Genomic DNA, 11251 nt, shown 5'->3' on the forward strand with positions numbered 1-11251 from the left:
AAATTCCTTTCCCCATATTTAAGACTATCGTGTACGTAACAGTGATTAACTTTTAGAGTTAATTCTGGAATTTTTAACGAGAAGTCATGACCGATGCAGTTCAGCTGTGTCAAGTGTAAGGTTGGGTTATTCAGTGAACACAATCGAATCATATTACAACTTTCCCAGGACAACGCATCCACTTCTTGGTGTCTTATAAAATCAGGTCGTTAGATGTATTATTTGATTTCATTGTACTAATGTGATATCATTTTAAACTTTATTAAACAGTTCTCTTCCCACATAGGTTTAAATTATTAAGTTTGAAAACGTCTCTAAGTGAATTATTGTTTCCACTTAGTATCTGCATGTGATTGAAAACTATATATAATCGTCTTAAAAATGATTTGGTTCCTATTACTTCAGTGCACTGTGTGTAGGACATTTTTAGAAAATGAAACTGTTCCTTGTTTAATTTGACTATTTTTAGACTTTTTTTTTAAAAATAAAACAGCATATATATTACTATTTTAACTTTATGTCAAGATCATAGGAGAGTTTTGAGTAGATAATCGGTAACTAAGATTAAATCAGTGGCTATGTATACTTTTTTTATACAAATTTGATATGACAAGTAGACCCAAAGATAATGTTTTATTTTGTGGAAGAAGAAAGGTGTTGAGGGGATCTAAAGTATTCTTTGAAAAGGTCGGTTGGGAAACATTTTATCTAATCAGCATTGAATAGAAGTTTCTCAGAAACATCTAAATAGTGAAGAGTTACATATTACATTTCTGATCGGATGATTACGTACTGTGCTACTATATTCAATACGGTCCCAGAAGCTCAGGGTAATCTGAAACACTATAAATACCATCGTTTTTCTGTACATAAATTAACTTTACAGTAAAGCGTTCTTCTCACATTTCACACCTTTTCTCTGATGTTCACGTTATCTTGTAGACTTAACCTGTTGTTATTAAAAGAGTTTAGGAAACCGATTCAAGTGTTCATTAATTTACCAATAAGTATATTATTCAGCAAACGAACTCAATTTGTTGATGAAGTTGTGAACGCTGACTGAATGATTACTGAATCAGATTTATAAAAGAGATGAGATAGCTAGATCAAATCTCATCAATAATTCATTTTGTCACTGCTTGGTAGCTTATAGTTTACAGGAATATATATTTATATATACCTTCTAAATGCATTCCGTAAGTTATGGTTTAGTGGTACCCGTTAGATTGATTGATCTCAGTAGTGCAAATGCATTCACGTTTGTGTAAATCTTAAATAACTTGCTATCCTATAAATTTTATCAAGTATCTTATCTTTACTGTTCTTGTTTACGTCTACTCACAATGATAATTTGTAGTGTGGTTAGTTGGATCGCTACATAAATAATAATTGCATTTACATCAGTTCATTTGAAGGTTAGATATTCCATAATCTACGATTATTTTTTTTCGATTTCGAAAAAAACCTGTATAAAGTAAAAACAGATTGAAAGAAAAGAAATCACACCTATAATTATCAATAATTTTTATTTGGTTTATGCATGAATTCGCGCGCAATGCTGACTAGTGTTAGAGATGGTTGGCAGAGAGTTAGGAGCGGTCCTTGAAGTCACTAACTTCTGGTCTGAGCCACGTTGATAGATGTAGACTACTTGGTTGGGGTCCGCACGACTATTGTAACCAATGATTTAAGGCTCTGGGTGACATGGCTCAGAGTCGATCACAATGGCGTAGGTGTATACACTCTTTGTCTTCCCTTAAACCATGAGATGAAAATTACTTTATGCCTTTCTCTCTACGAACTAATTCTTTTTTCCTGTATTATATCCTTATATACAATCTTTCTTCTACATATTACCACCATTGAAGTAATGCTTGTATGAATTTGGTGTTCATCTTGTTGTGCTAATGAGGTATGACAACTTGAACCGATGCATATATATATGTGCCTGGTCCTACGTTGTAGCTGACTGACTGCATAAATTTTGATCTTATTTAAAACATAAATTTGTTTTGTTACTCCTAATTTACAAATTGAAATTTTTCTTTGTAGAATGGGCATAGTTTATTAACTGTTTGTTTAACAACTGGTAATCAAGAATCAGAGACTTGTTTGTTGGCACCAACATCTCTTGGAAGTAAGTAAAAATATGAAATGTCTTTGATTATATAATGTGACTGTTTTTATTTTTATTTGTCAGCATTTTCGTATTTAATATATTGTTTTGCGTAAATTAATAGTTTTAATTGGAACCATTTTGTCAAAGTCTAGGTTTACTTTCTTAGCCTATCGCTTTAATCAGCCATATTTCCCAGTTAAATCTCTGGGCATTCGCTTCTCGACCTCTCAATTTCATAAACAACACCCCCACCTCGAGAAGGTGGTAAGTAGGACTTCCCTGACAGTTGCTGTATATCCGTGGCCATCAGGTCACAGTTTAAACCACATTGTATATTTATCCATTGCAACTAATAACTTAACAGATGACAAAATGTTTATACTCAACAAAGTAATATCACAGTCTTTGTAATTACACAAGTCTTGAGAATCGCCATAATTTTTTAGAAGTTATCTAGAATCTATCTAGGGATTCATTTTATTATGAGAAAAAATTATAATCGTTACTGTGTAATCATACTTGCTCACTGTTTTCGATTGTCATTTAATCAGGGAACCGTCAGTTGTCTGTAACACTATAATAATAATACAATACACTTATTAAATATCCATTTTATTTTTGTCTCCTTATTCAGAATTATCTGGTTTTATTTGTCAGACATAAGAAAGTTTGAGTTCTAGTACTTAGAAGATGTTTAGTTTTCTTGAGAGTTTAACATTAGCTCCCGACCATTCCTTGAAGTTCTTAGCTAAATTTTTAACGTTTTACAGTTAAGGTGTTCATAGTTAAACTACCCATGATTTGATTTAAAAAAACGAACTAACATTTTCCAGTCCGTTCACAAATAAAGACGTATTATTATTCTATATCATGTAATTTGGCAATTTTTCACACCTTTTAGTGTTTAACTAATGCCTTAATTTCTTATTATTTCAAACTTTGAAGTTCTCTCTATGTTTGTCACTAAATCGATTGTACCCTGTCAAAACCTAGTCATTCAATAATGATTATTCATGTGATGCAATGTTTCGAATTCGCTAGCGAAATAAGTGTCTTTAAGTACTGTCTCTTGGTAGTTAAAAAGCATTAAACTGAATAAGTGACATGCTTAAATCTCTTTTCTTTCAGCAGATTATCACTACAAGCCATCATACACTCATGCTCAAGCTCTAGTATACTTAGAATACGTAATTTACTGTACATCTGTGTAATACTGGTATTTGTGGCTGAATTTTTCTATTGCGCGAAAAATGTTTTACAGAATAGATTGATTGCGATAAGCTTTGGAGGTATTGAATACAGTTATCCACTAACTTATTTAACGGGTATAATGTTTAGACCACCAATTAGAAAGAGGTTTACTAATCCTCTCATTGATATTCATGCTACAAACGGTTTTATTTCAAATTGGAAGTACCATCTTCATTGAAATAATTAACGTATTGATCGTTCTACTTATCCTATGGTATTGCAATAAAGTTTTATTCCTAACAGCTGAGTCCACGAGTCGATCTGAGCTAAACCATCATTGAAAACCTGGATGTATTGAACAGCCATTTCGCACCAGTATGGGACTCCTTAGCAGTGCGTATCCATGATCCTTCACGCGGGACTCGAACTCAAGACCTTCGGTCTAACGCGCAAACACTTAATCTCTAGACTACTGAGCCGGCATTCAGCGTTGTTATGTCTTATTCCAATCAATCCACAACATTTGTGGCAAATTTTGTCAGATGGTTGTAAGTATTCAGCAGAAAAAACCCTTCTTGGCCTAGGTCTAAAGGTAGTTGACACTTATCAGCAAAGTGTACTCACAGTTATAAATGAAACTCGGTGATACCCATAGAATTTGAATGTACGTCACCCAGTTTCATAATCTGAGACAACACCACTTTATTCATTGTTAACCTCCTTTAGAATTGAGATGTTTAATATATTAGTTACTGTTCAGTTCGAGTCCTACATGCGGGATCGTGGATGCGTACTGCTAAGGAGTCCCGAACTTCCGAGTTTTCAGTGCTGGTCTAGATTAGATCGACTCATGAATTCAATTGTGAAAATAGTACAATCTCCACAAATCCCCAAACTGATAATCAGTCTTATAAATGAAATGGTACTGATAAACATAACTATTATGTATATCCAGGCATAATACTTCTGAAGAAATTAATGGTAGATATAATTTTGATCTTCATAAACGTTCATGTCAATTCAAACTAGTTAATTAACTACAAATTTATTGTATTTGTTGAATAACGACTAGAAATGTTAGTTCAATGTTTGAAACAAAACAAGTGCATTAGGACTTGAATATCTAATTAACTGGAATTAGCGTCAACATGGTCTCACAGTAAGATATCTTTCCTTTCTCAACCCTTCTTCTAATATCAAGTTTCCATAACTTCTTGACGTCAAGTGGTGTTGGGGACCACACATGGTTCTATAAACCCTCTGAATTGACTTACAGTTTATCGATAGACTTGATAGTTGTTAGTGATATCACCAACTAATTAATATATCCAATTATCCTACTGCATATAACTGGCAACAAGAATCGTATGTGGACCGATAAGTTAATAACGATAGTATGACGAAACCACAGTCTCCATTTTTCACCTACTGTGCTCCCACACAAAAAGACTAGATCAAAAACCGAGTGAATAAACCTGCACCTCATATGTTTGCAGTACCGAGAATTATGGGTAGTAGTAAAACTGATAACGTATTTTCGTATCATATACATTAGAACTATGTAAATTTCTATCCAATCATTATTTTTAATCATGAAATCAACATAAACAAGGGTTCAAATGGCTAGATGTGACTACCGTTGACTTTAATAATCAGAAAATAATAGCTGAAAAGAAGTTAATAAGCAAGAATTAAAACAGAAACAGCTTCTAAGTTTCAGTTTCAGTTTCGGTTTGGAAAGGACAGGAGGCTTGATGGCCTGTGTTAGTCCTGGCGATGATGGTCTCTCAGCTGATCCAACTTTCTTTTGAAGGAGTCGACGGATGGAGCCTCAACCACGTGCTGAGGTAATGAATTCCACTCGTTGATTATTCGATGGGAAAGTCGGTAGTCAGCTGACAAGTAATTCGTTCGGGGCTTGTGAACTTTTTTGGAGTGTCCTCGTAGATTTTCTGTTTTGGAAGACAAGAAAAATGAGGGCATATCAGGTGCAAATTTGTCATTAAGCAATTTGAAAACTGTAATCAAGTCGCCTCTGATTCTTCTATATGACAGCGGGAATAGGTTTAGCTTGGTCAGTCTAGTACCATACGGGAGCTTCGCTATTCCGGGAATCAGCCTAGTTGCTGTTCTCTGAACCCTTTCCAAGAGTTCACTGTCTTTTTTTAGGCAGGGGCTAGCTGCTTGTATGCAGTACTCAAGTTTAGGGCGTACGAACACTGTATACAAAGTCAGAAACGTTTTAGCGTCGAGATGCCTAAAAGCCCTGCGTATGGACCATAAAGTCCTAAAACCTTTGGCGGCTATTGCACGGCAGTGTGCAGTAGTCTTTAAGTCTTGACTAACGATGACGCCTAAGTCATTGTGTGCCTGAACAATAGGTAACTCAGTGTTATTCATCGTGTATGTATCTGTACCCTGGTGGCCAATATGCATCACAATACACTTGGAAGTGTTTATCGGCAATTGCCAGGTTTGGAACCATTCAGATAATCTCTCCAGGTCATTTTGAAGTTCTAAGCTATCGCCCTTGCTTTGTATCGCTCTCCATATCTTGACATCATCAGCATAGAGTAAGACCGATGACGATAGTAGACGAGGGAGATCATTTACGTACAGGAGGAATAACACTGGCCCCAAAACTGTACCCTGTGGGACTCCACTAAGCACAGTTTCCCAGCTAGACAACTTGGAGTTCACCCTTACTCTTTGTTGACGCCCAACCAGGAAGTCTTTTATCCACATCAATAGATTGCCTCCAATCCCGACATTCCTTAGCTTATATAATAGCCGGTTATGCGGAACTTTGTCGAAAGCTTTGCTGAAATCGATGTAAGCTACGTCTATAGGTAATTTTTGGTCCTTAAGAGCGCACCAGCTTTCACGAGCGACTAATAAGTTTGTGAGACAAGAGTAACCTGTTCTAAAACCATGCTGCTTTTCGGAGAGGAGCCGGTTTTCATCGAGATACTTTAACAGCTCCTTCCGAATAATCTTTTCTAAGATTTTAACAACCACACTAGTTAGGCTAATTGGTCGGTAATTCTCAGGCTTATGTTTTGTACCTGTTTTGAAGACTGAACTTACTATGGCGTTCTTCCAGTCTTTTGGTAGACGACCCTGGGTTACGGATAGATTAAAACATACACTTAAAGGGTTCGCAACAAAGTTAGCTAATTCCTTTAGTAACCTAGGATGCAGTTCATCGGGTCCAGTGGATTTACCTATGTCAAGCTTAACTAGCAGACCAAAGACATCGAGTTCTTTAATGGTTACGCTGTCCAGTGCTTGTGTGGGGGGATTTTCATGGACTGGTGAGAAGGGTGTTTCTATGGTGTATACATCGCTAAAGTATTTAGAGAATACTTGAGCTTTGCCAAAGTCGTCCTCCACTAGTGATGTGGCAGTACTGTCTCCCCATAGTGAAGGAACATTTCTTCTTCTTTTTGTCCTTTGGTTTATATACGAATACAAGCGTTTAGGGCATTCTATGGATTCCCTAACGATTTTCTCTTCGTACAGCTTTCTGGCCTTACGGAGGGTTGAGGCACAGGTATTTCGAGCCTTTTGATACTGAGATTTTGCCTCGTCAGTCCCCAGTAACCTAAATCTGTCCCACATTTTCCTTCTTTTACGGAGGATGCGAACCTCCCTACTGAACCACGGTGGGGAGTTTCTCGACCCCTTAGGTGTAGTCCAAGGGATGTGGGGGGCGGTAACTTCTAAGTATAAATTCCGGAATATGTCCCAAGCCGTTTCGATTGATGACTCTGGGTCTATTTTCCAATCTACTGATGCTGATTTCATGATGTCTGGTATGTTTGCTTTCCAGACGTTAGGTCTGGATTGAGCTGAAGCGTACTCGTGATCGACAGTTATATGGAAGTCAAAGCTTAAAACTGCATGATCACTTTTGCCTAGGGGCGGCATGTAATCCAGGTTTGCAACATCATCCTCATAATGAGTCAATATAAGATCTAGTAAGGATGATGCAGAACCCGGGTCGTACCTCGTTGCTTCCTTCACGTGTTGCACTAGGGCACATGTGATTACCGCATCAACTAGTTCCTGTTCGAAGGAATTTGCTGACGATTCAGTCCGCAGATTTCCCCAGTCCACCATGGGTGCATTGAAGTCCCCTAGGATTAGACATCGATCACTTCGTGATAAAGTGTTGAGACTGCTTAGCAGGACCTCGTTTGCCTCACAGCTTGGACTGCGATAGATCAAACTAAGTAGCAACTCTTGTCCCCTGCATTTCAGGCGGCAGCTAACTAATTCATACGTCCCACTCTCATGGGATACACTGTCGATAATGGTGAATGGGATAGCATTCCTAATGAATAGAGCTACTCCCCCTCCTTTACGCGTTTGTGTTCTGTCGGCCCTTACTAATGTAAAACCCTCGAAATCAAGTTCCCTACTATCTATAGACGGCGTCAGCCATGTTTCTGTGACTGCGATTATGTCTGGCCTAGTTGAGTCAATCTGTACACCTAGTTCCGGTAGCTTATTTAGTAAGCTCCGGGCGTTGGTATAACAGATCCGAAGCCTATTTAGGTGGCCTCGTGCTTCACCCAGAGTGGCTTCGGCATCATCCTCTGTCGAAGCCTCACAACCCGAAAATTTACAATTTTCAGGTCTTTTTCGCCAGCGTCTAATCTGAGCTGTAGTTCCTTTTCGGCTTCCCGTCTTTTAACACGGTCCGCCAACGGTAAGTCCTTACAGAGAAAAACTCCTGAACCCTTTAATTTATGTCCATTTTCTAAGATTAAGTCGCGTTCATTCGGGGATTTGAAAACGACTTTAAGTAGTCTAGATTGATTTGGTTTCAGATGCGCTAGATTTCCTAGTCTATATACCTTTAGCAAGGTGACTCCAGGGATGTTTTTGGGCATAACTTGGTTGAGTAGTTGTTTTATCAACACAATGTCATGCTCAAAACGAGCTTTCGGTTCTAAGCTGTCACTCTCCTTGACTCTATGGAGAATGACTGATCTGTCGCTGTGATCAGACCTCGGCTTGTCGACCCTTTTGGTGGGGGTATGATTTCCTTTTACGTCATTTTGGCGTTTTTTTCTTACGACCCGTACCCAATCGCCAACGTTCTTTGGAGTGGTAACCACAGTCGCGTCAGGCGTACTGTGGGATTCCGGAAGGTTCAGGACGACTTGGGAGATTGGGTCATCTTTCGCGCTGGAAACCGATCGAGCCTTGCGGTTTCGGTTTCCGGAAGTTCCCTTCTGGGCACCATTTTTGATACGAGGGACAGAAGAGACTTTTTTGCGCGAGTTTCTGGTTGTGTTAGACCTCTTTGGAGGATGTTCTTCCTCCTTTGTAGAGTGTGGGTCGGCATTTTTTGGACTCACTTGGGCCTGCCTTGTGTCAATCTGCGTGTCGACAGATTGAGTTCTGACTGATGTATCCCGACCGCGCTTGCCGAGACACTTTTTTGCGGCATTTACTATTGAGATGGCCTCGGTTAACAGGCTATTTGCATCCAAACAGCACTGTTGACATAGCCATACGCACCCATTTTTACTGAACCGCTTGAAAGCTGCAGGTGTTAGATTTGTGCAAACTTCGTGGTACCAACCTTTGCACTCATCGCACTGCATGCCGCTATCAACAGGATATCGACATCCTGGGCGGTGGCAAATGCTTTTGTTGCATCTTCCAGTCATTTTAGGATGCGAAAGTGAGTGTTGACTATAAGTAGAAAAAAACTATAAATAGTTAGGACTAAAGCACTAACAGACACAATAGAAAAACAAAGGTACTCTGGAGTACCGACGATAAAACTATTTAGGATACCAAAAATGATACTCTAATAGAATACTTTAACTGAAATAAATTCAATCAAAGTATAAAAACAGTAGTCTTGATACGTTAATAACGATCAAAACAATAGAATTTACTCAACGAGGGAAAATACCACTGTCCTTTTTAAATAGCGCGGGAAGTTTTAAGTGAAATAAAATTTTATAATTTACCAAATAAAATGCTTTATACTTCTATTTCATAGGATATTATTTAGTTGCTATTTAACTATCAGTTTCTGAACTAAATAATAATTATATAGAGTTCAAGGTCAGTGGATAAAGTACACAGCCTAACAAAAACAAAGCGGTATTAACATACATTTATAATGATCATTCAAGTTTCTAGAAAAGTGATCAAGTTCACTGGATGATACTAGTATACCATTTCATACTGTATTGTGACAATGACAAAATTTGATAAGGAAATAATAAATAAACGATCACTAGAAAACGGCTTTAGTTAATATATTAATTACAATGTTGGGCAAATCAAGAACCGTAAAGCAGTAGGACCAGACAACATTCTGGCAGAGGCACTGAAAGTAGATGTAGCAGTAACTGCGAAGATACTCCTCATTCTCTTCAGTAAGATTTGGGATGAACAACAAGCTCCAACAGACTGGAAAGAAGGACTTCTCATCAAGATACCAAAGAAAGGCGATCTCAGCAAGTGTGAAAACTACAGGGGCATCACCCTTCTCTCAATACCAGGAAAGGTCTTCAACAGGGTATTGTTAAACAGAATGAAGGACTCCGTAGACGCCCAACTTCGATATCAGCGGGCTTGATTCCGTAATGACCGATCGTGTACAGACCAAATAGCAACTCTCCGGATCATTGTGGAACAATCAACTGAATGGAATTCATCACTCTACATCAACTTCATTGACTACGAGAAGGTATTTGATAGCGTGGACAGGACAACACTATGTAGGCTTCTTCGACACTACGTCATGCCTGAGAAGATAGTCAATATCATACGGCATTCCTATGATGGATTAAACTGCCAAATCGTGCATGGAGGACAGCTCACTGACTCGTTCGAAGTAAAAACAGGTGTCCGGCAAGGTTGCTTACTCTCACCTTTTCTCTTTCTCCTGGTGATCAACTGGATCATGAAGACATCAACATCTGGAGGGAAGAACGGGATACAATGGACAGCTAGGATGCAGCTGGACGATTTAGATGATCTGGCTCTTCTAGCACACACGTAGCAACAAATGCAGAAGAAGACGATCAGTGTAGCAGTAGCCTCAGCAGCAGTAGGTCTCAACATACACAAAGGGAAAAGCAAGACTCTCCAATGCAACACAACATGCATCAATTGAATCAAACTTGACGGAGAAGCTTTTGAGGATGTGGAAACCCTTACATATCTGGGCAGCATCAAAGATGAACACGTTGGATTTGATGCAGATATGAGGGTGCGGATCGGCAAAGCAAGAGCAGCATATTTACAACTGAAGGACGTCTGGAACTCTGTTGGGGATGTGAAATCCCCAGAAATTACTTGGTGAATGACTTACTTTGTAATTTTATTTTGAAAATTTGAATTTCCTTGTTTTTGGTCAAAAAGCGCTCCTTTCGCCTTCGAGCCGTATTTCCCACTTGGAAATATCTCTAACGCTATTGGTCCGTTGTATCTTTTTAGTGTGCTATTTTGTAATGCTGCCCAAGGACAACTTTATACTGTATAAATACGTTTGATTTCTTCTTATTGTGTGGGAGAGAACAAACCAGATTCCAGCAGAGGAAGAAATCAGTTCAATTACAGTATAATATGTAAAACGACACAACAATTCACTGTCTAGGCAAAGATGGATAGTGGCTAGCAGTGGAATCCAGGGCGCGCGTTTCGTCCTGTTTGGGACTCGTCAGATGGATGTGCCTGCATCTTAGAGTTGATGTTCACTGTGGAACTCGAACCCAGTACCTTTCGCTTCAAACGCCATTGCTTTATCCACTCGGCCACTGAGTCCTGATCCAAACAAACAATACTAATTAAATTTAAACTTCCCTCATTCGCACAAGCTAATATTTATCAGGTCTCCACGGCAATCCTTACTAAGAACACTGAGTTAAGGTAGAAAGTGAAATAATTAGAAATCTGCTCGAAAAG

This window comes from Schistosoma mansoni, chromosome 1 (genome assembly GCF_000237925.1).
Source record: "Schistosoma mansoni strain Puerto Rico chromosome 1, complete genome".
NCBI lineage: Eukaryota > Metazoa > Platyhelminthes > Trematoda > Strigeidida > Schistosomatidae > Schistosoma > Schistosoma mansoni.